General features: G+C 44.6%; 1 protein-coding gene across 5 annotated transcripts in view; it reads right to left on the reverse strand.

Moving 5' to 3' along the window:
* ZFPM1 (zinc finger protein, FOG family member 1) overlaps nucleotides 1–25,827 on the reverse strand; it is a 108,632-nt gene that overhangs the window by 60,578 nt on the left and 22,227 nt on the right. The window contains exon 1 of one of the 5 annotated variants that reach the window (XM_083754509.1): nucleotides 25,518–25,536. The exons of the other annotated variants lie outside the window; for them this stretch is intronic. The gene's annotated coding sequence lies outside the window, so the exon portion shown is untranslated. Of the gene's footprint in view, nucleotides 1–25,517; nucleotides 25,537–25,827 lie in introns of those variants that run through there. 5 annotated transcript variants of the gene reach the window in all.

Genomic DNA, 25,827 nt, shown 5'->3' on the forward strand with positions numbered 1-25,827 from the left:
GCCATGAACAGAGGGAGCGACATACTAAAATGTGTGGGCTGTCCGTCAACTCGTTCAGGCTCAAGGCAGCTGAGATAATTCCCTGACAAATCCTTGAAATAGCCATTTTGAGGAGGATGTCAGGTTCATATTTAGCTCATCAGTTACCCCGTGTGTCTAATTACCACCTCTGAGAGACAGCTGAGTCCGTGTTGGATGCTTTACAGGGCTGGCAGGCAGGGATGGGAGATAACTCACAAAGAACTTGTTGCATCTCTGCGCTGGCTGGAGGTTCCCTGCGCTCAAGGAAGAGTTCCATCATCCAGTTTGCACCACCACTTTCCCCCAGGAAAACCTGCAGTTTATCACTGAACCATAACAAGAGACAATCATGTCTTCCGCAGCCATGCTTTCTAGGAACGGGAGCAGCAGCAGTGTGGACGGACCCTTAGAAGGCATCTTCAGTGTTGTTTAGCATGGATGTAGTGCCCCTTAATGCTCACGAACTCCTCAGTTACACTCACTGATCCCATCATCCCAGGCTATTTAGCCATGGTTCAGTGGTCAGGGATGATGGGAGCTGTAGTCCAGTAACTCAGGGATGATGGGAGCTGTAGTCCAGTAACTTTAGGAGGACCACATGTTCCTCCACCTTGGATTTGTACATAACCGCCCTTTGCTATAAGATTTCAGGGGAGCATGCAATGTAAAAATATACAAGAAGTGACATTAAAAAAAAACAAATGATGAACTTAAAGCAGACTTCCCCAACCTCGGCCCTCCAGATGTTTTGAGACTACAATTCCCATTATCCCTGACCACTGGTCCTGCTTGCTTGGGATCATGGGAGTTGTAGGCCAAAAACATCTGGAGGGCTGAGGTTGAGGAAGCCTGACTTAAACCATATGATCAAATAGGGGAAGTATTTACTGGTTGGTTGCAATATCATCAAGTAAACAATATATTTAGTGTAGCCAAAAGAAATACTGGTTTTGAAAACAAAAAATCCAGATTTCAAACCGAATTGTTGTCAAAGATGTATAACTTGTTGTTAGAATGGCACACAAAAGATGGATAAATTAAAGAAGTGATGACAAAATGGGCTATAGACTTTGGGTACAATATCCAGTATGAATCTTGGTCAAAATTGTGAAATGAAGGTTTGAATGTTTGAAATATTGTGTTAAAAAAGAAAATAATTATATATATACATATACATATACATACACACACACACACACACACACACACACACCCTATATATCTATATATCTATATATAAACTGATGGCAGCAGTTAATGAACAGCAGCAGATTTGAAGAATTTTAAAGCTTTAGATGTTTCAAAGTTCTGGGATAATTTTTTAAAAAAGGCTTTTGCCTGGTAGAGAAAGGATCACAGGCCCCAGGAAACCCTCCCTTGGGAAGGTGCTGCACAAGGAGAAAATGAGCTCCCTTCCCATCACTGCTCTCATTGCCTCTGGTAGGGGTTCACAGAGATAGCCTTCAGCAGATGACCTCATTGTGATTTTGGGAGAAGCAGCTCCATCAAGTCAAAAAAAGATGGGCTTGTCCAATTCTACTCAACTGAGCTCCTGGCTGAACTGCAGGCATCCTGGCTTTACCGTTCCTGTTCTTAGTCTCTAAGCTACAGCATTGCCCATTCAGGAAAGAGATGTAACCAGTCAGCTTCACAAAATGTGTTTCATTTTGGAGTCATAAAACCATGAGAAGACCCATTCTGGATTAGATTAAAGGTCCACCTAGTCTACCATCCTGTTTCCCACAGTGTCCTGATGCCCCTGGAAAACCCATGATCAGAGCTTTAGGGCAATAGCTTGCTCCCACAGCTGATCCCCAGCAACCAATATTGGAGGCTTCTGGTCCTGGAGTAGTATAGCAGCCAGGTGACTACAAGGTGATTCCCACCCCCCTCCATCCTCAGTAGTCATAGTGCCAGAATGATCTTGGGTGAGCGGGTCTCCCACTGCCTCATGCAAAGACCTTCAGTTACCAGTCTTGGGAAGAGGGCTGGGATCTCCAGACACATGAAGGCCAACAAAGCAGAAGGATTAGAGGCACTGGGGTTGAAAGGCCAGTGGTTCAGCTCCCAATGAGTTCACTGCAACCTCTCCTGGGTGTTTTCCTGCTCATTTCCCCTCACAGTCTTGTTGCAAGGTCAATGCAACAATAAAGTATTAATAGGGATTAAGCACTCCAGCTATTGCTCCATCAAGTCTGGCCTCTGTCTCTCTCTGGGTTTATCCAGATGATCTGTTAAAAGCATCCCTTTCCTGCACTGAGATTGCTCTAGCATTAATGGAGCTTACTTTTGACATGTATAGGATTGTGTTGCTGTACGAGCTGCGGCTCCAATCATTATTATAGCCGTGCAAGTCCCATTTCAAAGGCAATAGTGCGAGGTCCAGTTCACTGATCCTGGAGGGCAGGGAAAGGAGAAGAGAGCTTCACCCCTTTCCACTTTAAAAGGCTGGATGAAGCACCTTCCACCTCAAGGTGAGGTTGCAAGGTGCCGGGGCAGGTGGGGGTGGGGGGAGACAGACCACAGACAAAGGAATGTAAACTTTCTTGGGAATTGCTTGCAGAAAGCTTTTATGGTAGTTAGACTATGTATGAACTTCATTAAGCATTATTTCTTATTTGTTTCCAGGGTGGTTCTGTTATATAATGGGTATTCATTCTGATTTGCTTGTGGGGCATATGCAAGTCTTCCTGTTCTTTATTTGTTCATCCGATACTTTTCCATGCACTTCTCCATCACTTTCTCAGCTGCAAAAGTTCAGTGCTTTTGTCCTGTTTTTAAAGTTGATTTGTTGTGCTAGTGTGAAAGAGCACATTACTCCTCTTTAATTGCACAAAGCTAAATTTCCAGCATGCACTTGAATCCCTCCCATAGGGATTCAATAGGGAAAATAAGAACATATGAAGAGATCTGCTGGATCAGGCCAACGGCCCATCTAGCACAGCATCCTGTTCTCAGTGGCAAATAAGATGCCTGTGGGAAACATGCAAGCAGGACCCAAGCAGAAGAGACCTTTCCCTTCTGCAGTTTCCAGCCACTGATACAGTATTCAGAACCCTGGGAGCACCCAAAGTGTCAAAGTCAGAGACAGACACGCAATGTGAAAGGGAGAGAGGGACTGCTTAGTTTACAGCACCTGTGTGGGTCACAGCTTTGTGGTCTGAGCAGGGGCAGCCACATGGTGGGGGGCGGGCAGGAGAAAGCTGTGGGGCTCATCTTTCATGACAGTGCAGACACCATCAACAGGTGTCCATCACATGTGTGACCAAATCCCAAAAAGTGCTTTCAGATTACAACAGCCCTGCTTTCTAAGGAAAGCACAGCATAGCCCCCAGGACTGGCATTACAATGGCAGATGCTAGGGAAATGTGATATTCCTGCAACAGAAGTACTCCTTTGAGATACACATCTGGACCCCATGCAATAAATGAACAGCAACAACTCCTTGTTGTGCTATAAACTGACCATCTGGCAAGGATATGCAGCTGATATTTTAACTCAACATGTGACAGTGAATGCACCAAGTCTGCCTTCTCTCCCCCCCCCATGCCAAATTAATCTCCTAGGCGTTACTGTACTCTACTCCACACACCCCAAGATATTCAATAAAATAAAGCACCATCCAATGAACAATGGCACCGCATGGATAAAAAGCTGCTAGAGGAACGGCATGTGAAACATTTGCTTCAGGAAGCAGAGAGACATGGGTCAGCACAAATCACCATTAGATGAGTAATTATTTGATCATTGCACTCAAATTAAACTTCTTTCAGCGTCTGAACAATAAACCTTTTCTTGATCCTTCTCATTTATCCAGTAAATTAAAAAAAAACAACTATATCTATATATATAGAAGTCCCGTCCCCCCGCCAAGCCTTCCAAGAGAGAGACCCTGGACTATCCAAAAGTAGGCATGTAGACAAGAGCTTAGCGATAAGAAGCTGCGATAACAGCTAGAAAATAGCAACAGATTCAAACTTTCCCACCAGCCTGGAGATCAGGGGAGGCAGGGATTCGGCAGCACAACTGACAATTTCTCTGTTCCCTCTCCCTCCCCTTCCACACACCCATCAAACCCACAGAGGGAGGGAGGGGAGCCGGAGAGACAGAGAAGAGGAACAGGCTCCCTCTCTGGAGAAGTGGGGTACACCTGGTTCCTGTGGATCAGTTTGTGTGTGAGAGAGGGACTTGCAAGAAAGGAAGGAAGCGAGGTGGGGGAGTTTGCAAAATTTCCCTTAAAGGTACATTGCTGGGGCATTCACTCCTGCAACTATTCCTGCCTTTGTAATGTAGTCTTCCTCCAGAACCTGCAGCTCTCTGGCAGGGGAACATAACAAGGACAAAGAGCTCTGCAGCAGCAAAGATAGCAGGATAGGATAGATACACCCACCCATAGGAGATAATACAAAAATCTCTGGGGAGGAGGCTTGTTCCCCCTGCAGTCAACTGAGGTCATTCCCACCAGACAATAGAAAAGGGTTCTCAACAGGCAGGGTGCTTTACACACACAGAGGGAGAGGCACACTTTGAAACCCAGGAGGAGAACACAAGGCAGACAAGAGACCTCAGTGTGGCCTACAATCTGGGTCCAAATCTCTGCTCGGCCAAGTGATTTATGATGCGTGGCCTTGGGCTAGTCTTTTTCTCCCTCTTGTCTGGCAAGCTGGTAAAAGACTACCAGGTATTAAAGAAAGAAACACAGGTTCCAAACCATGCTCAGCCAAGCAGCTCCCTGGGCTGCCTTGGGCATGGCACCACCTCAGCATGTCCTACCTCACAGGGTTGTTATGAGGATAAAATGTGTAGATAGATAGATAGATAGATAGATAGATAGATAGATAGATAGATGATAGATAGATAGATATAGACAGATATATTTGGCTGCCCTTAGAATACTAGTGCTGGCTCCTTAGAATTCTAGTGGGATACAAATGTGATTTCAACACACCCAATTCAGTTCTTCATCTGTGAAATGTGAATATTAATACCTAACTTCTCAGGGCTTTTGTGAGGATGAATTGCATATCTGTGTAAATAATAAAGCCCTTAGACATGATCTATAATAAGGGGGTGGGGTGGAAAAAATCCCAGCACCTATTGCTTTAACGTTTTCTCATTATAACTTTTCCACAGTCACTGCTGTTTCTGCCAGCAGCTTTTGATCTGGTTTCAGCTGCAGAGAACATAGGAAGCTGCCTTATACTGAGTCAAACCACTGCTCCATCTAGCTCACTGTTGTCTACAGTTACTGGCAGTGGCCCTCCAGGGTTTCAGGTTGGTGCTTTTCCTGGCCCTAATTGGAGATGGCATGGGAAGATGGATGCTCTTCCCCTAAGGGTGCTAGTCATCCCCTGTGGGGCGCATGAGTTCACTGTGCAATTCCTGAGACAGACTGGGCCAGGTTTGTTTGACCAGAGGAAAGTGAAACTGGTGATCAAGGAGATGCAGCAACTGCCCTATGAGGAAAGGTTGCAGCATTTGGGGCTGTTTAGAGAAAAGGCGAGTAAGTGGGGGAGAAGGAGAGGTGTTTACAAAATTATGCAGGGCCTAGAGAAAGTGGGTAGAGGAAGGGTTTCCTCCCCCTCTCATAGCACTGGAACTTGTAGGCATCCAGTGAAGCTGAATGTTGGAAGATTCAGGACAGACAGAAGGAAGTACTTCTTCATGCAGAACACAGTTAAACTATGGAACTCACTCCTGCAGGAAGCAGTGATGGTCACCAACTTGGATGACTTTCAAAGAGGACTGGACAAATTCATGGAGGAGAGGAATAGCAATGCAGTCAGGAAGATGGGGACAAGTTCTCTCTTCATTCTGTATCCATTTAAGGCATGGGGTGGGGGTATAGGGCTTTTAAATCTGGTTCTAGACCAAGTGTTTGGTTGCATGAACATGACAGGGACAGGTTAAAGTGAGGAAAAGCACTGATAAAAAACATTATTCACAAGAGCTCTTCCTGACCTATACCACTATCTCCTACAGGTAGCAGATGCTACGTCTGAATGCTCTTCCATGCAATAATTTCTGAAATATAGAAACAAGAAATATTGCTCTAAAACATTCCCTCACCCCACCCAATTGAATGGTTTTAAACACAAACACAATCAGATTAGCATCCCCACCATAGTATGGTCCAGAAAAGTCTCATGCTATGTGGATTTTGATGACTGGACAGCTCTGCTCTAAGCTGCTGGGGTATTGAAAAGGTGGGTTCAAGTGTACCTTTTGATAAATCTGCAACCTCATCAACATCTGGACTCAGAGCTAGGTTGATAAAAAGTCCCTTAATGAGGAACACATATAGCCACGGACACAGCATCTTGCTCCATGCTTGACTGAAAATTTCAGAAAAACACGCTGAGCTGTCAACCAACAGAAGCCCCATCATCAGGCTAAACCCCATTCAGACCAAAGGGGAGGTACAGAAGGCTTCCCCAACCTGAGGCTATGCCAATGTTTTGGATAGCAACTCCTCTCAGCCCCAGCCAGCATGACCATGCTCCCAGGCTGACCAGGGCTGATGGGAGTTGTCTGAGAAGATATCAGGCGGGCACCAAGTTGGGACTTCAGGATCTCACCTCAAAGCTACCTCATGCTCCGCGTGTTCATTTGGACGAGGCCTCTCCACACAGAGGAGACATCTGCCCAAGGAAAGCTATACAGACAAGCTCCTATCTGCATAAGGGGAAGATGGGTGAGCGAGTAGATAGCGGTGGATACCACCAAAGAGGATGTTGGGCAGATAAAAGCAAAAGAAGAGTCCTCAGCCAGACGCAAGCCACAGATAGAAGGCCCACAAAGATGCCAAAATTGTTAATCAGAAACCTACTGCCCATAGTGGGTTTCCTTTCCCTCTGGAGCCTAAGAAGCTGGTATGTACAGGAAGAACAAAATATTTCCCCCTCTATGACTAGGAATGATGGGGCCATTGGCTGGTTTTAAACTCAGAACCCTAAGTGTGTAGTAAGTTCTTCCCTAGGTAATTCATTTATGAAACTCACCTTCTCTCTCCCCCCCTAACTTCCTAACACAAAGATGACAACGCTAGCCTATCTTACAAGGTTGTTCTTAAGTATTTCTAGGATACATGAAGCACCTTGAGTATTCACCAAGCACATTGTATCAGTGCTAAATATTGCCAGTCGTTTATTAATGTATTGTTCATTGTTTATATCCCATCCCTCATCTGCAGACTGCCCAGTGCAGATCAAAATAAGAAATGGAACAACCAATTAAAAACAATTCCCAAAGTCCACCATTAACTATATTCTGTGGTCCAAGCATATTATCCATCAAAGGCCTGACTACATACATACTGCATGGTTTCAGCTGGCACATAAAAACTACGTAAAGTTGGTGGTGCGGATTTATGTACTGTATGTATTCTACAACATGCCATTGATGCAATCATAATGCATTAATGGTGGGGAAGATTTTGCTGGACTGTACACATATCATTCTGCTTTATTAGCTGTTCTGTGATGCTTCCCTAATGTTATTCTATTATTGCCAGCTAGACTAGAGAGCGCAAGAAAAGCAGGGCCAAAAAATAACAACCTTGGGACATTTGGGGTATGAAAAGTTACAGGATTTCAGCAGGAATTGATGAGACACCCACTGATTGCAAACAAAGCGGTATGTCCGCTCCAATACAATCACGAGCGCAAATAACCCCAAACAAACTACAGTTCTTGGGATTTGTTTTAGGTGGGTGAAATGTGCTTTAAATATATGGTGCGTATGCCGCCAGAGAGACCCCATATCATATCGCAATCAGCCCAGCACCAGACTCAAAAGCCTCAGTCTGGGCTGGTTTCTACTACTCTCTTTCTCCAGCCCTCCCCTGACAACTTAAAAACTTGTCCAGAGATAAGTTTAATATCAGTCTGGTGTGAGCAGCTGATAAGTGTACAGGCAACGCCCAGCAGCAAAGAGGAACCTCTCTCTTTCTCTAAATGAGGAGTCCTCCTCCATTTTGCTCCAAGATGATAAACTGAGCCTGACCTTCCACTTCAGTCTCCATAGTAACACAGGTGCCCCCTCTGCATGTTATGTCCTCCATACGCCCCAAGTGATTAAAAATGCTAAGAACTGGGGAGGGAAGAGGCGGAATGATTTTACTATTTCTCTCCCTGCTCTGCTTCAGAGCTCTTTGCCTAATTTAAAAAGAACACGATTCAGCCAGGAAGTCTCTCAGATTCTTTCTACCTCCTCGAGACATATAAGGTCCAGACTGCACAAAGGCCACATTCATATCATACATTGAAAGCTCTATGGCACTTTAAACAGTCATGGCTGCCTCCAAATAATTATAAGAGAACTGTAGTTTGTTATGGTTGCCAAGAGTTGTTAGGAGACCTCTAATCCACTCCCACAGCTACAATTCCCAGAGTTTCTGGTAAGAGGTATTGCTAAACTGCACAGCAAATTGTAGCAGTCACTCCCTGGGAAACTGGGCTTCTTTGTGGGGTGGGGAGAAGGAAGCATCTGATAATTGCCAGGGTCCTTTGGGGAAAAGCCATGACAACTAAGACTTTGCAGTGTACATAAGTCCACAATCTGAACAGCTTGCACTGCTTTGAAAGCAACAGCCAATAAATATCCTCTACAATCATTCAAAGTGGACTTTTTCTCCCTCTCATAACATGAGAACAAATGAAGATGAATGATGCAAGTTTCAGGAAGGAGGTAGAAATGATGAATTTGTCACACAGCACATAGTTAAAATGTGACCATTCGTTATCACAAGATGGCCACCAACCTGGATGGCTTTAAAAGGGATATTAGACAAATTAATGGACTCAGGACCCCAGATCCTCAAGGACCACTCCTCCCCATATGAACCAACCTGGACCCTGCAATCGTCAGCGAGGCCCTTCTCCATGTGCCCCCACTGTGGGAGATATGAAGGGTGGCAAAACAAGAGCTGGCCTTTTTAGCAGTGGCCCCCAGTTTGTGGAATGCTTTCCCCAGGGAGGTTCACCTGGCACCATTATTACATATCATTAGGTGCCAGGCAAAAACATTTATTTTCTGCCAGCCCTTAAAAAAATATAAATGAGCTTTAGATTATTTTTTTTCAGTTTTGCTTTATGCTAATTTTAATGTATGTGTCTTTTATTGTATGTTGCTTTGAGTTACTTTTTGAAAAGTGACTAATAATAATAATAATAATAATAATAATAGAGAAGGCTACCCCTGACTACTAAGTCACGACAGCAGTGGCGCCTGCCTCTGAATACCAGTTGACAAGGAGGAACAGCAGCAGAGGGTTATAGCTTTCAAGCCCTGCTTGTGAGCTTCCCAGAGGCATACAACTGGCCAGTGCAGGAAACAGGATGCTGAACTAGATAGGACTTTGGTCTGATCCAGCAGAGCTGTTCTTAAGAAGCATCGGGAAAATGCTCCATGGCTCACTTTGTTCACACAAACACTGCCACAAAAAAACTAATTCTCCATGGCACAATACTGAGACTATATAGATGGAAGGATCTGTCAATTTTGACTCACGCAGTTTCTCATTGTCCCAACGTTAAATTTAGTCCTCCACATTTCTGCAGCAATTTGAATTTAAGAAACAAAAACAAACAAAATATCCTCACAAAAATTCATCAGCATTTTTGTGCAAATTTCTCCAAATAAGTACAGTTTTTTTTTAATGTGCTTTGACTAAAGCATGTATCCTTGCAAACAATATCTCCTAATATAATGCATTTTGTATATAGTTTTCACTAAATAAAACCACTAGGCTAAAGTACCACTACACTAGTGTTACCAGTTTCTGACTAGGACCTGGGAGATCAGGCTCAAACGCCCAATGGGTCATGGGGCAGGGAATTTTGCCTTTTAAAATCATAACTGTGAAATAAGCCAAAATTCATAACAGCTGACAAGATGTAAACGGGACAATTTAAAAACTCATTTTTTCCCCTATACCTGGTCACATCCACAACATTGTATCCTGGTAAGCCTGTGCTGATGAAGCATACAGGAACCCACCCCCACAAAATAAAGTGGGGCAGAAGGCCCTTTGGGCGCTAGCACTAATTAATGACATTTATTCTCAGCTGAACATGTCCAAGAAGGAAGGCGAGAAAGCCAGTGGAATGCTCAAAAGGCGTTTTTGAAGACACCCTTCACAACAAGATGGCTGCTCAAAGGTCAAGAGAGCATCTGAACTTTTTGGCTTTACTTCAGCAAAAAAGAAAAACCCTTCCCTGTTCCCCAAATCTCTTGGGAAAGGAAAGAGAAGAGGGGGGTAAGCGAGGAGGAGGAGGAGGAGGAGGAGGAGGAGGAGGAGGAGAGTCACAGCCTGAGAAAAAACAGCTCTGCTGCCGCTATCAGGGAGATTGGTTTCAGACAGAGCTCCTCTCTCTGCCAAGTCCATATCCTATCTGAGGCGGGTGCAGTTACTTAACATTCATCACGGACTGAACTCTGTAACTTTATCAGTTCTTGAGTATGGCGCCATCTCAGGGGCCGGCCATTCTCGGCTCTCAGATAGGCCCGATAAACCACTGATAGATTACAAAAGATTGTTTCACTTCAGGGGACACGATTACTAATACTAATAGTGTGTGTGTGTGTGTGTGTGTGTGTGTGTGTGTGTGTGTGTGTGTACGCACTCTCTCGCTCTCTCACATCATATCAAGCTAAGAAGAGAAGCGAGAGAGAGAAGGAAAGAAGAGAAATAATGAGAAAGAAAATACGAGGGCAATAGCAATGAAGTGACTTTACGTTTCAGATGGGGGCCGATAACGCACTGATAGATTTTAAGAGAGGGGAAAGATTCTAATAGAGCTATCCCCAGTCCTCAGACACATCAGATGGATAGGAAAAGATTGCTTTGCAAAAAGGAGGCGGTGACTTCTAATGCAATGCTTTCTAATGCAATCCCTTTCATCTGATAGGGGTAGGGAAAAGGGGAGTCTGGAACAGGGAAGGAACAGAGGGCTGGGGTGTGTTCATAGGCGGGTGGTGAGAAGAGAGAGATACAGACTCAAATTCTCTCCATTGCTCAATATTGCAAAAAATAAAATTAACATTTTAAAAGCTCCATGGAGGGGGGAAGATTTCATTTCAACACTGTAACGTGTGTAATAATTACTAAATAAATTTGTGCTTAGCATTTGCATTGCCGTTCAAAATGGTTTCACATTGATTATTTCCCTAATAGGAATCAAGAATATTGTCAGGAATACTTTTGACACAAAATGTGTCTCTTCACAACAAGCCGGTTTTCTAGACTGACTGTTGAAATATAAAATAAAATAAAAACCTCAATCAATTCTGTGTGATGGGAGGGTGAAGCAGTCATCCAATGCCAAGGAGAGAGTAAGAAGGAAGGCAGTTTACTAGTAATTAGGTGTGATATCTTGCTCCATATATTATGCAGAACTGAAATTGCTCAGGGAATGGTATCTAATACAGCCTTCTCTGACCTGGTGCCCTTCAGTTATTTTGGACTTCAGCTTCCATCATCCTTGCCCACTGGCTCTGTTGACTGAAGCCAATGAGAGTCATCGTCCAAACCAGCTTGGGGAAAGCTGGTATAAATGGGAAGGACATGCAGGCAACCAAAGGGGCCTTGGGAAATCATCCTGGCTCATCTTTATTCCTGTTATTTCCATTTGAGCTACCAAAGATCTACACATAAAGACAGGTGAGCAAGACCAAAACATGGAGAGAAAGTGGAAAGAACGCAACAAATGGATCAACAATGGCACAAAAAGTGTTTGATCTTCAGACTCTTATAAAGAAAACCTTGTCCACAAGTGAAGCACTGGGGGTGTGAGCAAGAGGACAGAGGTGCAGTGCTGGAATGGGGAAGATTAGGATCTGTAGGCAGTCAGCCTCCTGACCTCCAGCAGAGGAAGAACAGGGATCTCTCTAAATAATCTGAACATGAGACATTTCCTATCGGTACAGAACGATGAATCTACACCCTCCTCGGGCCCACTGACTCACCTACCTGGGAACCATCTCTGTTGCTGTGCCTTGTATTTGTCTCATGCAGCCCGGTTCTGTACTGCTGTGGTTCATCTTCTGGCAGAAACTACCTGTGTTATTGGTTTTGCAACTCATTGTGGCAAAATTACATAATCGGTTACATAAACTGTATAAGTTACGTTGCCATTCTTCTACTCCATTCATTTCAATGCAAAGGATTAAAGGGGCGGGGGCACAAACAATTATGTATCATTAGCAGACTGGAAACAACAACAGTGAATGCTGATTGTCTTTGCTGGATTGGTTTTGTTCCAGACATGGAATGGATCAGTGATTTCTGCTCCCATTTCCATTTGTGTTAGAATGATCTGAAATTTGTACTGGTGGCGTCCAGTTTGAACTGCAGTTCCCATAGTCCCTTGCCATTGGCCATGCTAGATGCAGCTGGGTGGGAGTTGTAGTCCAAAACACCTGGAGGGTAGCAGGTCGGGGAGGGGTTGTTGTTGTAATATCAACATTTTGAATCATTTGCAGTAAAGGCAACAACACTTCTAGGTTAAGCATGAAATGCACTGGCCCCAATGTTCAGCAAGGATACCCTCATTTGGGTTACGGGAGACTGCATGATTATATAGCTCTCTGTGAAGAACAGGGATATGGAGAGAGCAAAGCAGATGGGAACCTACTGCCTCTGTGTTGGCCTTTACCAACCTGGTACTTCAGAGACCTTTTGGACTTTGGCAAAGGTTTCCCCCACCTGCCTGCTAGAAGCATCAGGAGGAAATACAAACTCAGGACTGAAATGAACCACCTGTGCAGAGCATCTCTTTCATTACCAGCCTCAATAGCAGCCAGTGTGAGTTCACTGCATTATTGTTACATATGCAAAAGGACATTTCACACACCACGCAGAAGCAAAACTTGTGCTTGCTACTGAGAAGGCACGCAACATGGGTGCATCTGCAAAAGCCAGTGTGCTTGCAAATTCTACATGTTACTGCACTTGCACATTATCAAGTCTATAGTTAAAAAGCCTCATGTTATTATGTGACGGGGGGACAAACCTGCTGGTGCCATTCAAATATAATATAATAAGAGAGGCCCCAATGTACTCTGCACTCAATCCAAGAGGTGGAAGGAAGGGAAACATTTCTGCTGCAAAGGTGGTTTTGAGGTTGGAGGAAACAGAGACGCAAAAGAAAAAAAGAAAAAAAAAGAATGAGCTCTATTCCTTTGTGGTTTCCTCAGGTGGTGGTTAAAAAGAAAAAAAAATCAGATGCAGCCCACAGAATGGGGATGTTACACAAGCCACATGGCAGTGGGGTATGAGTGTGCGTGTGGGTTTCAAAGTCTTCCTTGCTCTTGAAGAGAATTTTATGAAGAATTCCCTGCTCAATGTTTCCCCAGAAAGGCATCAACTAGTACCACTGTATCAGCCTATGGGCCGCATTTCCTTCTGAGAAACCTCTCGGGGGGCAAATACCAATGGTGGACGATGCCAGAAGCAACAGTGGGTGGAACAATGAATGTGAATTTGAACTTTGTACGGCTAGGCTAGTTCCTTTCCTCCATCCAGACATTATCAGAGATCTGGGGCACATTCTAGTCTGGCAAAAAAAAAACAGGCCAAGGAGAGGTGTGGCCTGAGGATAGTCCCAAGGGCCAGACAGAGAGACCTAGAGGGCCATATACAGCCCTGAGGTTTGCCACCCTTGATTTAAGGCAAAATTTCCCAAACTGCCAACAAATTGCTTCAATGAATAACTAATTAAAAAGAAAGAAAGAAAGAAAGAAAGAAAGAAAGAAAGAAAGAAAGAAAGAAATCAGTTAAGTCAAAGGCTCCAGTGATTCCAACACAGAAGAAGTTCCCCACTGCAGATAATTATATAATTATATAACAGATAATTATATAATTAACTGTTCTGGACTTTTCTTCCAGTCTGGAGGCACACAGTGTCACACTCAGAACAGTGACACACTTAGGTATATATGAATATAAACAGACGCCTCTGAAGTGAGGCCATTATTTCACTTTCATACCAAAAAAATAAAACCACGGGAAGCACGCCATTTTAAAGATGGTGGGAGATTTTCGTTTCAGCTTTCAAACGTTAGAGAAATGTTGCCTTACCGTTTGTTTAGCTGAAGTGAAGTGTACTGACATTTAACCCAACCCATGGCCTTGGCAGGAAAGAGCAAACAAAGCCTCAGGATACAGTGGGTCTGTCTGCTAAAAACACGATTGTTTCTCCATAACAATGCTCCACTACTTGTACCTGAAGACTTGTACCTATAAACACTTACATAAGAGTAAGCCTCATTGATTAAATGAAACTTCTTCTATAAAGATATACGGGGAATTATGACGGGTCTTCTCACATTCCTTATGGGGCAGAGAATATGAACTTCCAATCCCTGAAAAAAAGTGATTCCTTCAACGTTGGTTTTCTATATCACTTCAATTTCATAATGTAACATTTTCCAGATAACAGATGCCGTCTCCAAAGGGAATAAGGTATTAAGCAGGATTCCAAAGCAGATCAAATCCTGTAGCTGAGATACGTCAAGGCAGAACTATACCATCTTAGGGCAACGGTGAATGATTAAGGTTAAAATATAAATGGAGTAGCTTCAATATGCACAGGGGTGGGGTGAGGGGAGAGAATTCTAGGCAACATGGAAGTCACATGGAGTGTGCTACCCCGTGGAAGAGGCAGGGGGAGACAGTGAGGAAAGCTGTGCATGACAACACATAAGCAGTAAGAAATCTCCTAAGAGGCTGGACAGCAAGATCAGAGCCAGGGTATCTTGATTTAACTTCCCTCAAACATAGCAATTTCAGCAAACTGAAAACTTTTCAAGGCTTTAGCATCTCCCTGAGAAGACGGGAGAAGAGACTGGCTGCTGGATCAGTTCCAAGGCCCATCTAGTCCATTCTCTTATTTCTTGACAGTGGACAATCAGATGCCTCTCAGAAGACCGGAAGGACACGGGTGCAACATCACTCTCCCCACTTGAGCTCCCCAGCAACTTGTAGTCAGAGGCATACTGCCTCTAAGCAACCTGTGGTAGCAAATTCCATAGTTTAACGAATGGAGTAAGTCCTTAGGAACATAGGAAGCTGCCCTATACTGAGTCAACCATTGATCCATCTAGCTCAGTATTGTCCGTGCTGACCAGTAGTGGCTCTTCAGGGTTTCAGGCAGGGTTCTGTTCCAGTCCTACCAGGAGATGCTGGGGATTGAACTGGTACCTTCTGAGTGAAAAGCAGGTGCTGGCCCTTCCCTTCCTCTGGTTTGTCCTGAATCTTCCACATTCAGCTCCATCAGTTCCAGTAGTATGGGGGTGTGTGGGGACTTCTCTATCCACGTTCTCCACTTGCGTACCTTAGTTTCACTCATTGTGTCTAGCTCATCGTCCCAATGCAGGCCCCTTCTTGCATTGCAAAACAGCTCTTCTGCACACAGGCTACCCCATGAACTTCAATGGAAGAGGCACCTCCATGCGTGGAAAGGTGCAAATCTCAGATCACATCCTGCTACCAAAGTGAATTGAGTACCCTTGACGGTGCAGGAGCTTGTTTGTTTGTTTGTTTTGGTCTGAATTATCATTTTCACCCCCTTTACCTTTTGTTTTAAGAAGGCTTTTCTGTCTTCCTAATTCTAGACTGGGGTCTCTCCCAACCCAAACTGGAGATGCTAGGAATTGAATGTGGGACTTCCTGCATTCCAATAGGTAGTCTGCCACGGAGTTACAGCAGAGTACATCACTAAAGAAAGCAATCCCCTACCCCCATATCACACAAACACTAAAAACAGTATCCTACCTAGGCCCCTCCAGAATACGGCTGCATTTTGTCGCTGGGTGGGATATTTCAATGTATTTTTCCCCCCAGGATTGTCTGCTAGATTTTTTCATTATTTATAAATTTAATAAATTGTTGTTGCTGTAGCAGTAGTATGGACGAGCACTCTTTTGCAACAAAAGAAGGGCAAACAAACAAACAACAGTCTGTGGTGTGAAAAGTGACTCAATTTTAGCAGGAAAACTAGGGAACAGGACTGATTGGAAACAAAGCAGTCCCCAAAACATTTGCAAGGCACAAACAGGAGAGAAAGTAGGGTCACGTAAAACTGTTCCATTTACCATCATAAGCGCAAATCTTGCTCAATAAAAGGATCTGCAGGAACCTTCTGCCTCCTTTTCAACTCGAACACATTTCAAGTTTTCATTTTCAGCATGGCTTGCACTGGAGAACGTTGTGGTGGATCAGACCCTTATTCACAACCTATTAGGCCATATGCCAATTTGCTCAAAATAAATTATTCCTTGCTATCTTGCACAGTGGGCCTGGAATGAAAGGAGTCTCCCATCCCGCCAACCCCACCCTGAAACACGTAGACATGTGAGTAAGTCCTATTCCAGATCTTATTACGTGACCAAAGAGTAAAAAAAGTGGGGGGAGGGGAGAGAAAGAGTCAGCTATTCTATTCTCATGAGCAGGATTCTTTCCCTCCTTCTGCGTTTTTTGTGGGTTTTCTTTTTGTTCCTGGGGTTGTGTTTTGACTTCATTTGCAAAAATAATAAAAAAATAATAATGTGCAATTTTAATTTAATGGTAACATTTTATCACCAGTTCCATGAATTATCAAGGCACCAGGGTTTGTGTGTTTTCTGTTCTTGGCATTTTGGTAGAGCGAGATAAGAGTAAAAAACAACAGAGTTGCTCAGAGAGTGAAAAAGGGAGATAGATAACGCAGATATCAACTCCTACACAAAACAGCCCTGGACTTATCTCTGCTTTTTATCACAGTTCCTTTTAAAAAAATAAAAATAAAGAGAAGAGAACAGCCCAACTGGAATGGGGCAAGCTCATTGAAAATGAACTTTATACTGCCTGGTCTTTAGTTAGAAAATTTAGAGGGACGAAAACTTGAGATTTGAAAGAGAGATAAATTCAAAGGTCAGTAAACCCTGAACAATTAAGGACTGACATTTATTTTGCACAGGGTTTATGTATATATATATATTAAAATACAGCCCCTAAAAAGGCGATTATTTATGGATTTTGGAATTTACCCCCTCCTTGATGGATTATTTTCAATGTACTGAAGGAACACCTGCAAAAAATGTTTAGGTGTTGAACTGGAAATGAAGAGAGTTGCATCTTTAGTCCTGCAGTGCAAATAAGAATTGAACATTAGTCAGATCCTAACAGCAATCCATATACAGTGGTACTTCAGTTTACGAACTTAATCCATTCTGGAAGTCAGTCTTTAAACCGAAACCGTTCTTAAACTGAGGCACGCTTTTCCTAATGAGGCCTCCCACCGCTGGTGCCCTGCCACCGTTTGGATTCCGTTCTTAGACAGAAGTAAAGTTCTCAAACCGGGACACTACTTTCGGTTCTGCGGATTTCGTAAACCGAGTCGTTTGTAAACAGGGCTGTTCTTAAACCGAGGTACTGTACATGTATTGTCTTGCTAGGGTAGATGTTCCCCAGGGGATCTGGAAACTTATTCCCTCAGAAGGAACTGGAGAGCCAGGTGGCGTAGTGGTTAAAGTGTCGGACTGGGACCTCGGAGACCAGGGTTCAAATCCTCACTCAGGAAGCTCAGTCGGTTTAATTGGACCAGTCCCTGTCTCTCAGCCTAACCAACTTCACTGGATTGTTTTGAGGATAAAATGGGGAGGGGGAAGAACTGGGCATGCCGCCTTGAGCCCTTTGGAGGAAAGATGGGATAGAGGTGTAAAAACAAGCAAATAAATAAAAGTTATCCCGGCAGAATGGGAAAGAGGCTAACTTGCAATCCTGATTTGCAGCCATTCACGTAAAAAATCAGGATGCTTAAAGGAGTAGTGAAAAGGGCAAAATTATTCCCATCCTGCCAAACAGCGATTAAAAGGGCAATTCCACAAAGTATTTTGGGGAGTTTGCTTTAATTACGCATTAACATAGGGTTGTAAATGAAAGTCCTGCCCCTAATCCCAGACTTGGTTGTGGATACTCACAGCTAAAAATGACTCTCTGCACATTTTCAGACACATCCTCATTTTTACAAGGACTATGTGTGCCACAAGTGTTCATACTGATGCTCTGCAGCTTTATCCAGAAGAACCTCTCTTCGAATCAAATCCTGAATACTCCCATGCCAGTGCATTCAAAAAGGGGGACATCTACCCATGCCATGCTTTGAACCAGACATCTACCCATGCCATGCTTTGGACCACCCATTGTAGGAGCGGGGGAAATTACCTTTGTGTCAACCTGATTTTGGGGCAAACCCCTTATCATCACCCTTCTTGGCACAAGGACAAAACACATCTCCCAAGCTGAAAAGGAGAGTAAAATATATCCTGGAACAAAGCCCACATCACAATCAGAACTCCCTGGCTCTGTCTGTGGCAGTCCCTAAACTCCAAGAGTTCACAAAGCTACAATCCACGTGGCAACCCCGCCCCACGCACACTAAAAGCAGCTAGGTTAAACAAGGATGCTCGTTTAAGCATATGACTAACATCATGTGTAGATGGAGATGTAAAATGGTTACAGCCTCCCATACACCAGTGTAGAAAGTGTAAGCAATGTCACGCAGAGTTCCCCTGGCATGGGGGGATATTTTGTGATGAGACCGTACTTGGGTACTGTAACCAAGGAATCTTGGTTCAAGGAATTGCTGTCGCACATACAAAAAGAGCTCGAGATCACTAACTCTGCAATAGTAGCAGTAGTCTATGGCCACTTTAGACAGTCATTGCTTTCCCCAAAGAATTCTGGGAAGTGTAGTTTGTTAAGGGTGCTGAGAGTTATTAGAAGACACCTATTCCTCTAACAGAACTACAATTCCCAGAGTGGCTTAACCCTCAAATCCCTCTTCCCAGGGAACTCTGGGAATTGTAGCTCTGTGAGGGGACTGGAGGTCTAACAACTCTCAGCACTCTGAACGAACTACACTTCCCAGGATTCTTTAGGAAGGTCTTTGGGGTTCTTTCCTGAAAGAAGGCATGGCTGTTAGAAAGGGTATAGCAGTGCTGTTATCTGCTGGTGCAGATGCGGCCTTTATGAACGCCTTAGAGTGGTCAAAGAACTTTGTGCTCACTTGTAATCACTAAAGAAGCCTGTAAGGCCAGGGCTATTTATTATCCACAGCTGACAGCCAGGAGGTGAAAGCCGAGACTGGCAAGTCCCTCTAAGTTCACCTGGCAAGGCCAGTGCGGAGGAAGAAAGATTTGAACCTGAGCCTTTCTGCCTGCTCCCTTAAGCCACTGGGCTACCCAGATCTTTTCTTTACAAAGGAAAACAACAATATAGGGTGTCCCTTTATGAAGTGCACCCATTTCCTTGCCAGAGCAGTTGGGACCAAAAGCCCAGAGAAAATTGTCTGTCGTGTTCCGTTTAAATTGCTTCCTCTGCCCAGAGGCCTCAAAAGCCACACAAACCCACAATAAAACTCTTTCACTGGGCACTGGGGGGGGGGGGGGGAGAAATGTCTTTCTTGACACGATTCAAACCCCCACCAGCCCACCCTTTCCTCTGAGACACACACACAGGCACAAAATTGGTGCTTCAAGGTTGCTCCATCCCCAGCAAAAGGAAAAAGAAAAAAAGGACAAAATCCTCCCAACAGCTTAAGAAGAAAAAAAAGCAAATTCCAATCGTCTCATTTGCAGCACCGTCGCTTAAAACGGCATCAGGCTCAGTCAACGCATGCTTGCATTTTTTTAATTGTCTGGGCCACAATGAATTTTTTAGAGCGCTCCGGAAGAGCCAGGCCTTTATGTAGTTGAAACATGGGGAAGAACAGAAGAAATATTGTGGGGAGGGGGCACAACGACTCAAGGCTCTCTCCCCCCCCACCGCTCTTTCCTTCCCCCCCTCCTCTGCCCTCACACTCCCATCCCTACCTTCTTTTTTGAAAAACATAATTTATCTGTGTATTATCAAGAAATCCAGACACTTTAATCAGTGAGCTATGAAGTCAGTATTTCCATTCTTATCTAGTGGAGGAGTGGAAATGGAGAGGAGATAGGCAGCTCCAGAGCCAGCCCGTGGTGGGGAATGTTAATGGGAGAAGAGGCTGAGCGATTGGCTACTGAGCTTTGGCTATCTCCACCATTATCAAGCCCTTATCAATTCAACCATCAGTGGCGCAGTAATGGGGCCAGTTCAACTTCCCGCATTATCATATCCGCCTGAAACCTGCATGAGAGGCCTCAGCTGGGAGACAGAGGAGTGAGCGAGCGACTGAGCGACTGAACTCCACACGTTTGAAAAAAAAGAAAAAGAAAGGAAGGAAGAAAGACGGAGGGAGGGAGGGAGGGAGGGAGGGAGGGAGGGAGGAGAGGACTGGAATGGGGGCTATTTGGGGGAGGTGGTATGAGAAAAATGCCAGATGAATCAATCCAGATTCGCGGAAGCTAGAGAAGGAGGCGATGCGTGCAGAGCGGCTGGCTGTTTTGTTGCCCTTTTCTGAATGGTGCAAAACCCAGAGCCTTTCTCTGGAGAGTGGTGCGCACCAGAGACCTGTGGTGCCCTAAAGTCTGCTGGTTTTGCCAATTAGGGGTTCCTAGAGAACAGTAAGGATGATGCTACCAGCGCTAGCAAAACTGACACTGCGGGCTCCTAAAAGGAGCCCAAATCTAAGGAACCCCAGAGCACACATGGCTGCTTCCACTACCCACCCAAAGCCATGCTTTCAAACATCTCACACAACCAGCACACAGCATGCCAGATCTCAGAGGCCTGTTTGAAGCTTAATTTCCAGAAAGGTCCTACCACTAGGGATAGCCAAAGTGGTGCTTTCCAGTTGCTCCTGGACACCAACTCCCATTAGCCCCCGCCCCCTCCCCAGCCGGTCTGACTTTAAGTTTCCAGGTTTGCCTAGTCCCCTCCAAGTAGCCAGTGGAGGGCATGCAAGTGTTGTCTAAAATTATAATATTAAGACTGTACATGCAGCTTACAAGCTTCAGCTAGGCAGGAGCTGGCTGCAAATTATAGCGCAGACACTCAGGTGTGGGGAGGTCTGCCTTCCTCTGCTACCCTCTCCTAATTAACCTGTCTCCAAGGCCTGTCCCTATGATGTCACTGGGGGCCGCCCCATGACACCATCAGGAGCCTCTCCCAGGTCTCAGGTCCAGACTCTGAAAACTCAGGGTCTGGGATTCTCTGGCAACCATAGTTGGGGATGATGGGAGCTAGAATCTAGCATCATGTTGGCAATCCCTGGCCTATGCATTCCAGGTGGTTAAGCCAAGAAACCTGGATTGTAGGAAACTCTCCGCTAAGTCCATCATTCTTCCTAGGTTGGATTTTCCCCATTAATTGGCAGGTGCCATTGCGGGAGGAAGGGCAAGATGCAAATTTAATTTAAGAAAAAATTTAAAAATAGGAAATACTCCTAGCAGATTCCCTAGCATATTAACCCAAAACTTACAGAAGGAGCTGGAATACAGCAGAGTTGTCAAATAATCACTTGCTTAGTTGTGTGCATGTGGCAAGTCACTGTTTTGCAAGAGCTGGTCCCAAACCCAAGTATCACTATCTAGATTAGTCTTGGCCAACCTAGTGCCCTCCTGTTGTTTTGGACTACAACTTCCATAAAAATAACTTTTAGAAACCCATATCCAACCTTGAATAGATCCTGCTCTACACATTTGGTGGCTGTGCCAAACACAGGAGCAGCTGTGCAACACAGTTACAGTTCTTTAAAAAAACATTGGATGTGAAAGCAATGAACTCCAAAAGGTCATTAATGGACTTTATCATCATCATCAGGAGGAGAAGAATCTTACCAAACAGTGCAACAAATGCAGATTTGAACACTAAGAATTTCTTGCAGCAACTCTGCAGAGACACCTGGAGAATTATTCTTTTTTGCTCCCCACAAAAGACCCTCCCTTCCCCTCCAGGCCAAAATGACACATCTCAGCCTTTGCAGACTTCCAGGATAAGAGATTGGGGAGGGGGGGAATGTGCTGTCTCTGGGGCCCACTCATTTTGTCCTCTGTTGACAGCATTGACAAAAGGAGCCATCATCCATGGCAGAGTTGCGACAGGAGCCCCTCAACAGAGGGGGAAACAGCAACCCACTCTGACTCCTGTGGAAGCAGAGAGCCATCTGGGGATTGTCAGTCACTACACACACACACACACACACACACACACACACACACACACCCGATGCTGAAGACCCCAGCAGCTTTGGTCTCTTCTGTTCAAACACCCCACTTGTTGGCAGAGAAAACGTATGCATGTCTACTTATATGTCCCCCGTTCCTGAAAGGTGCAAGGTGGGGAACCTTGCAATCCGAGGGCCATATTCTCTTGTGGACGACGTTCCAGGGGCTGCATGTCAAATGCAAAAATGGGCGTGGCCGGATGCAAAAGTGGGTGGAGCAACTTTATACCAAGCTGGGAAGCTACTTTGTATAAGTCAAACCACTGAGTCCATCTGTCTCAATACTGTCTACACTGACTGGCAGTGGCACTCTGGGGTTTCAAACAGGGGACATTCCCAGTCCTACCTGAAGATGGCAGGGATTGAACCTGGGACATTCTGCATGCAAAGCAGATGCTCTGCCCCTGAGCTGCAGCCCTTCTCTCTGTGTGTTCCCACAATCCCAACAAAGCATCAGCTGCAAAGTTCTTCAAACTGGTGCTGTTATCAAATCATCGTGATGTACAGCGCCTGACGCCACCGGGGTGCCTTTTAACCAGGTGAGTTCTCAAGGCAGTTTGCAATGACAATTTAAACAGTTTCTAAAAATAACATTAGAGAGTTCAAATGAAAAGACAAGCAAATAGCAAAGCATACAAACACAACTACAGAGTCTTGTGTCTCCTTGAAAACTAACACAGTTGTTATGCTCAGTGATGTGGGATTTCAGGGATATTTTGAATCAGAAGATTTTCCTTGAATTGGAAAATTGGAGTAATTTCCATCAGAAACTTTTCTGATGCTCTAGATAGTGATCTAATTTAGCATGCTTATTATGCTTGTATTTAGTATTGCATTTAGCTGTAATTAGTATTGTATTTAGCTGTGATTCCTGCATTGGTCTGTCCCAAACCTACAATTCTATGATTCCACTAAACAAAGCTAAAAATTTTGCAATTAGGCAGGCATGGCAGTTTCAGTGCATTCAACTGGCATCCATTCATTGCTACTATGAATTAAGTTCTAGGGCCAGATAGAAAGGCCTGGAGGGCCACATGTGCTCCCCACCCAAGCCAGACCTGAGATTCCGTACCCCTCCTATATAGTGACCAGGGCATCTGGACAATCCCATTTGAATCTGCCACCCTTGCAAAGAAATGTGTGAGTCAAAAAAGCCACCTGTCAAGTCGCTAAAAGTGTGATCAGATGAGGGCATGGGATAAAGTTATTGCCACTGAAGTCAGAGAAGCCGTTTTGCCCATACTGAAGAACATGGGGGGGAAGGGAAAAAGACAGCAAACATCATGCAAATCAGCGGATAAATTTAACGATCACAGGAAAAGCTAATACGTGGCACAACAGCCAGCGATATCAGTTTTAAGAAACTTATTTACCTTGCCTGTTACCAAAGATGGTCAGTTAGAAGAGTTGCTGCCAATTTAACACACACATGCAGACTCAACACGCCCTTTTGGCCACTAAGAAAGTGTTCCTTTTGGCACCACGGGAAAGGACAGGAACTTGGGGTGAGCAGGAAAGAAGCCAAAGAAATTGGAGGGAAAGACAGACAAATACTATCCCCGGATCACAAGGGATGTACAACTGGAACTACCTGCCAAGACTGTATTTCCCCCCAAACTCACTCAAGCCCCTAAGCTGAGAACTGTGATTTGGAACACCAGGCTCTTGGGAAGTCAGACAGACTGTAACCTGTCTCCTTGTTGGCCAAATCAGGGAAATACTGAGGGGCTGGGGGAGGAAGAAGAGAACCAGCCATTTCCCCCTTGGCTAGTCTGGCTATGCAGACCTCCCTCTGGCTAGTCTACATGTGAGCTGCAGCTTCTGCAGGAAGCTACATTAAAATGGACTACACCATTGGTCCACCAGTGGCCTTCTGGAGATCATTGGACTCAAACTCCAGTCTGCCCCAGACACCAAGGCTAGGGATGGTGGTAGTCCAACGACAACTGGAGGGCCACAGGTTCCCTATGCTTGATTTACACAATGGCTTTTCATGTCTCCATTTTTTCTCAGCCCTATGACCCAAGAGATGTCAGGGGTTGAATCTGAGACCTTCCACACATAAAATAGTAGTTGTACCACTGAGCTACTCCTGTGACTTGGAGTTCATTGGCTATTGCATGACACACAGGAGCGGGGTCTAGTGCAGGGAGAGATTATTATTTATTGTATTTATATCCCACCCTTTCCTCCAAGGAGCTGAAGACAGGAAACATGGTTCTCCTCCTCAATGAATCCCCACAACAACCCTGTGTGGTAGATTAGGTTGAGAGGCAGTGACTGGCCTAAGGTCACCCAGTGAGCTCCATGGCCAAGCCTCCCATGACCCAGTCCAACATTCTCACCACCCTGGCTCTCACACGACAGGTGCACTTAGATAATTCCTGACATGCTCCTGGGGCTGAATGAAACTGGACTCTAGCAACAACTGGGATGCCAACTGGATGTACATCTGTCACCCTTCAAATTGCTCTTTCGGTATTTGCCAGTTTGCAGCAATGCCAGGCTAAGAAACACAACTGAACCCTTTAGCCAAGTTAGTATATTCTATTTCCATACAAGTCCAAAGGCTGCCATCATGCAGAGCGATCTGGGCTCCAGTCCACAAAAGCTTATGCCACAACACGTTATAAGCCTTTGAGGCACCACAAGATTTACTCTTCCTCCTCTTCTTCATTTGCGGGGGACGGGGCATTACGTCCGGATTGAAAGATATCTTATTTTATTATCAAATTAGTTTAATTGGTTAATTAATCAATTGATTCTGCAGAAGTCTGCATGCAACTAAACCAAGAGAGAAAAACACACTTCATTTCTTCGTACATGCAGATGGTAAATGTTTCAACAGGTGCCATTTCAGAAGAGGCTTCCCACCTGGTGAGAGAGAGTAGAGGAAGAAGGTCTCTTCCAAGATACAAAGACAGAAGTCAGTGGGCAGCAAGTCCAAGGTTAAAAATAGTTCTTAAAAAAGTGTTAACCAGGGATGTCTTTTTCAGCAATAAAGAAGTTGTGTGTGTGTTTTTTAAGCAGTCCATATAACGAGTTAAAAGCTGCAGTTCTTTTGTTCGTGTTTTGCTGGGGGTGGGCATTTCATAAAAGTCTGACATCAGCAAGCACAAATTTAAATACTTAGCTCAGTTCCTGAAGGGCTAGTTCCTAAGTACTTGAAACCATTTCTCATGAAGCTTGGAATCACTTATTCTAATAATTTGCATATTACACATATGCCAACCGTGTGTTGACTGCAACATCAAGGGACAACTGCACCATACAAATGGGCTACCACTGACAGAACACAAAATCGGTTGCCCAGTTGGCATGTTGTATATTTCCACTTTAGCTCAAGGGTTAACTCCAGGGTTAACTAACCTGCGGCACTACAGATGTTGTTGGACTCCAGCAATCAACCTCAGTCAGCAAGGCCAATGGTCAGAGGAGTCCGGAAGCTTCCGGAGGGCCACAGAATAACAACTCCTGCTCTGGACAGACAGAACTTTCACATACCACAGGGCTTCTCAGCAGAGCCTGTTCACACATTGAGCCGCCAGTCATCAAGTGACAGCTGTAGATGCTTGTGTGAATTAAGAGTTAATTTTCAGACTTGGCGAGTTGTGTGGGGAGAGTAAATGTGTTTGCATTCATAACAACCGAGAGACAGGGCAATATTCAGAGAGATTAT

The sequence above is a fragment of the Podarcis gaigeae genome, assembly GCF_964106915.1.
Source record: "Podarcis gaigeae genome assembly, chromosome: 8".
NCBI lineage: Eukaryota > Metazoa > Chordata > Lepidosauria > Squamata > Lacertidae > Podarcis > Podarcis gaigeae.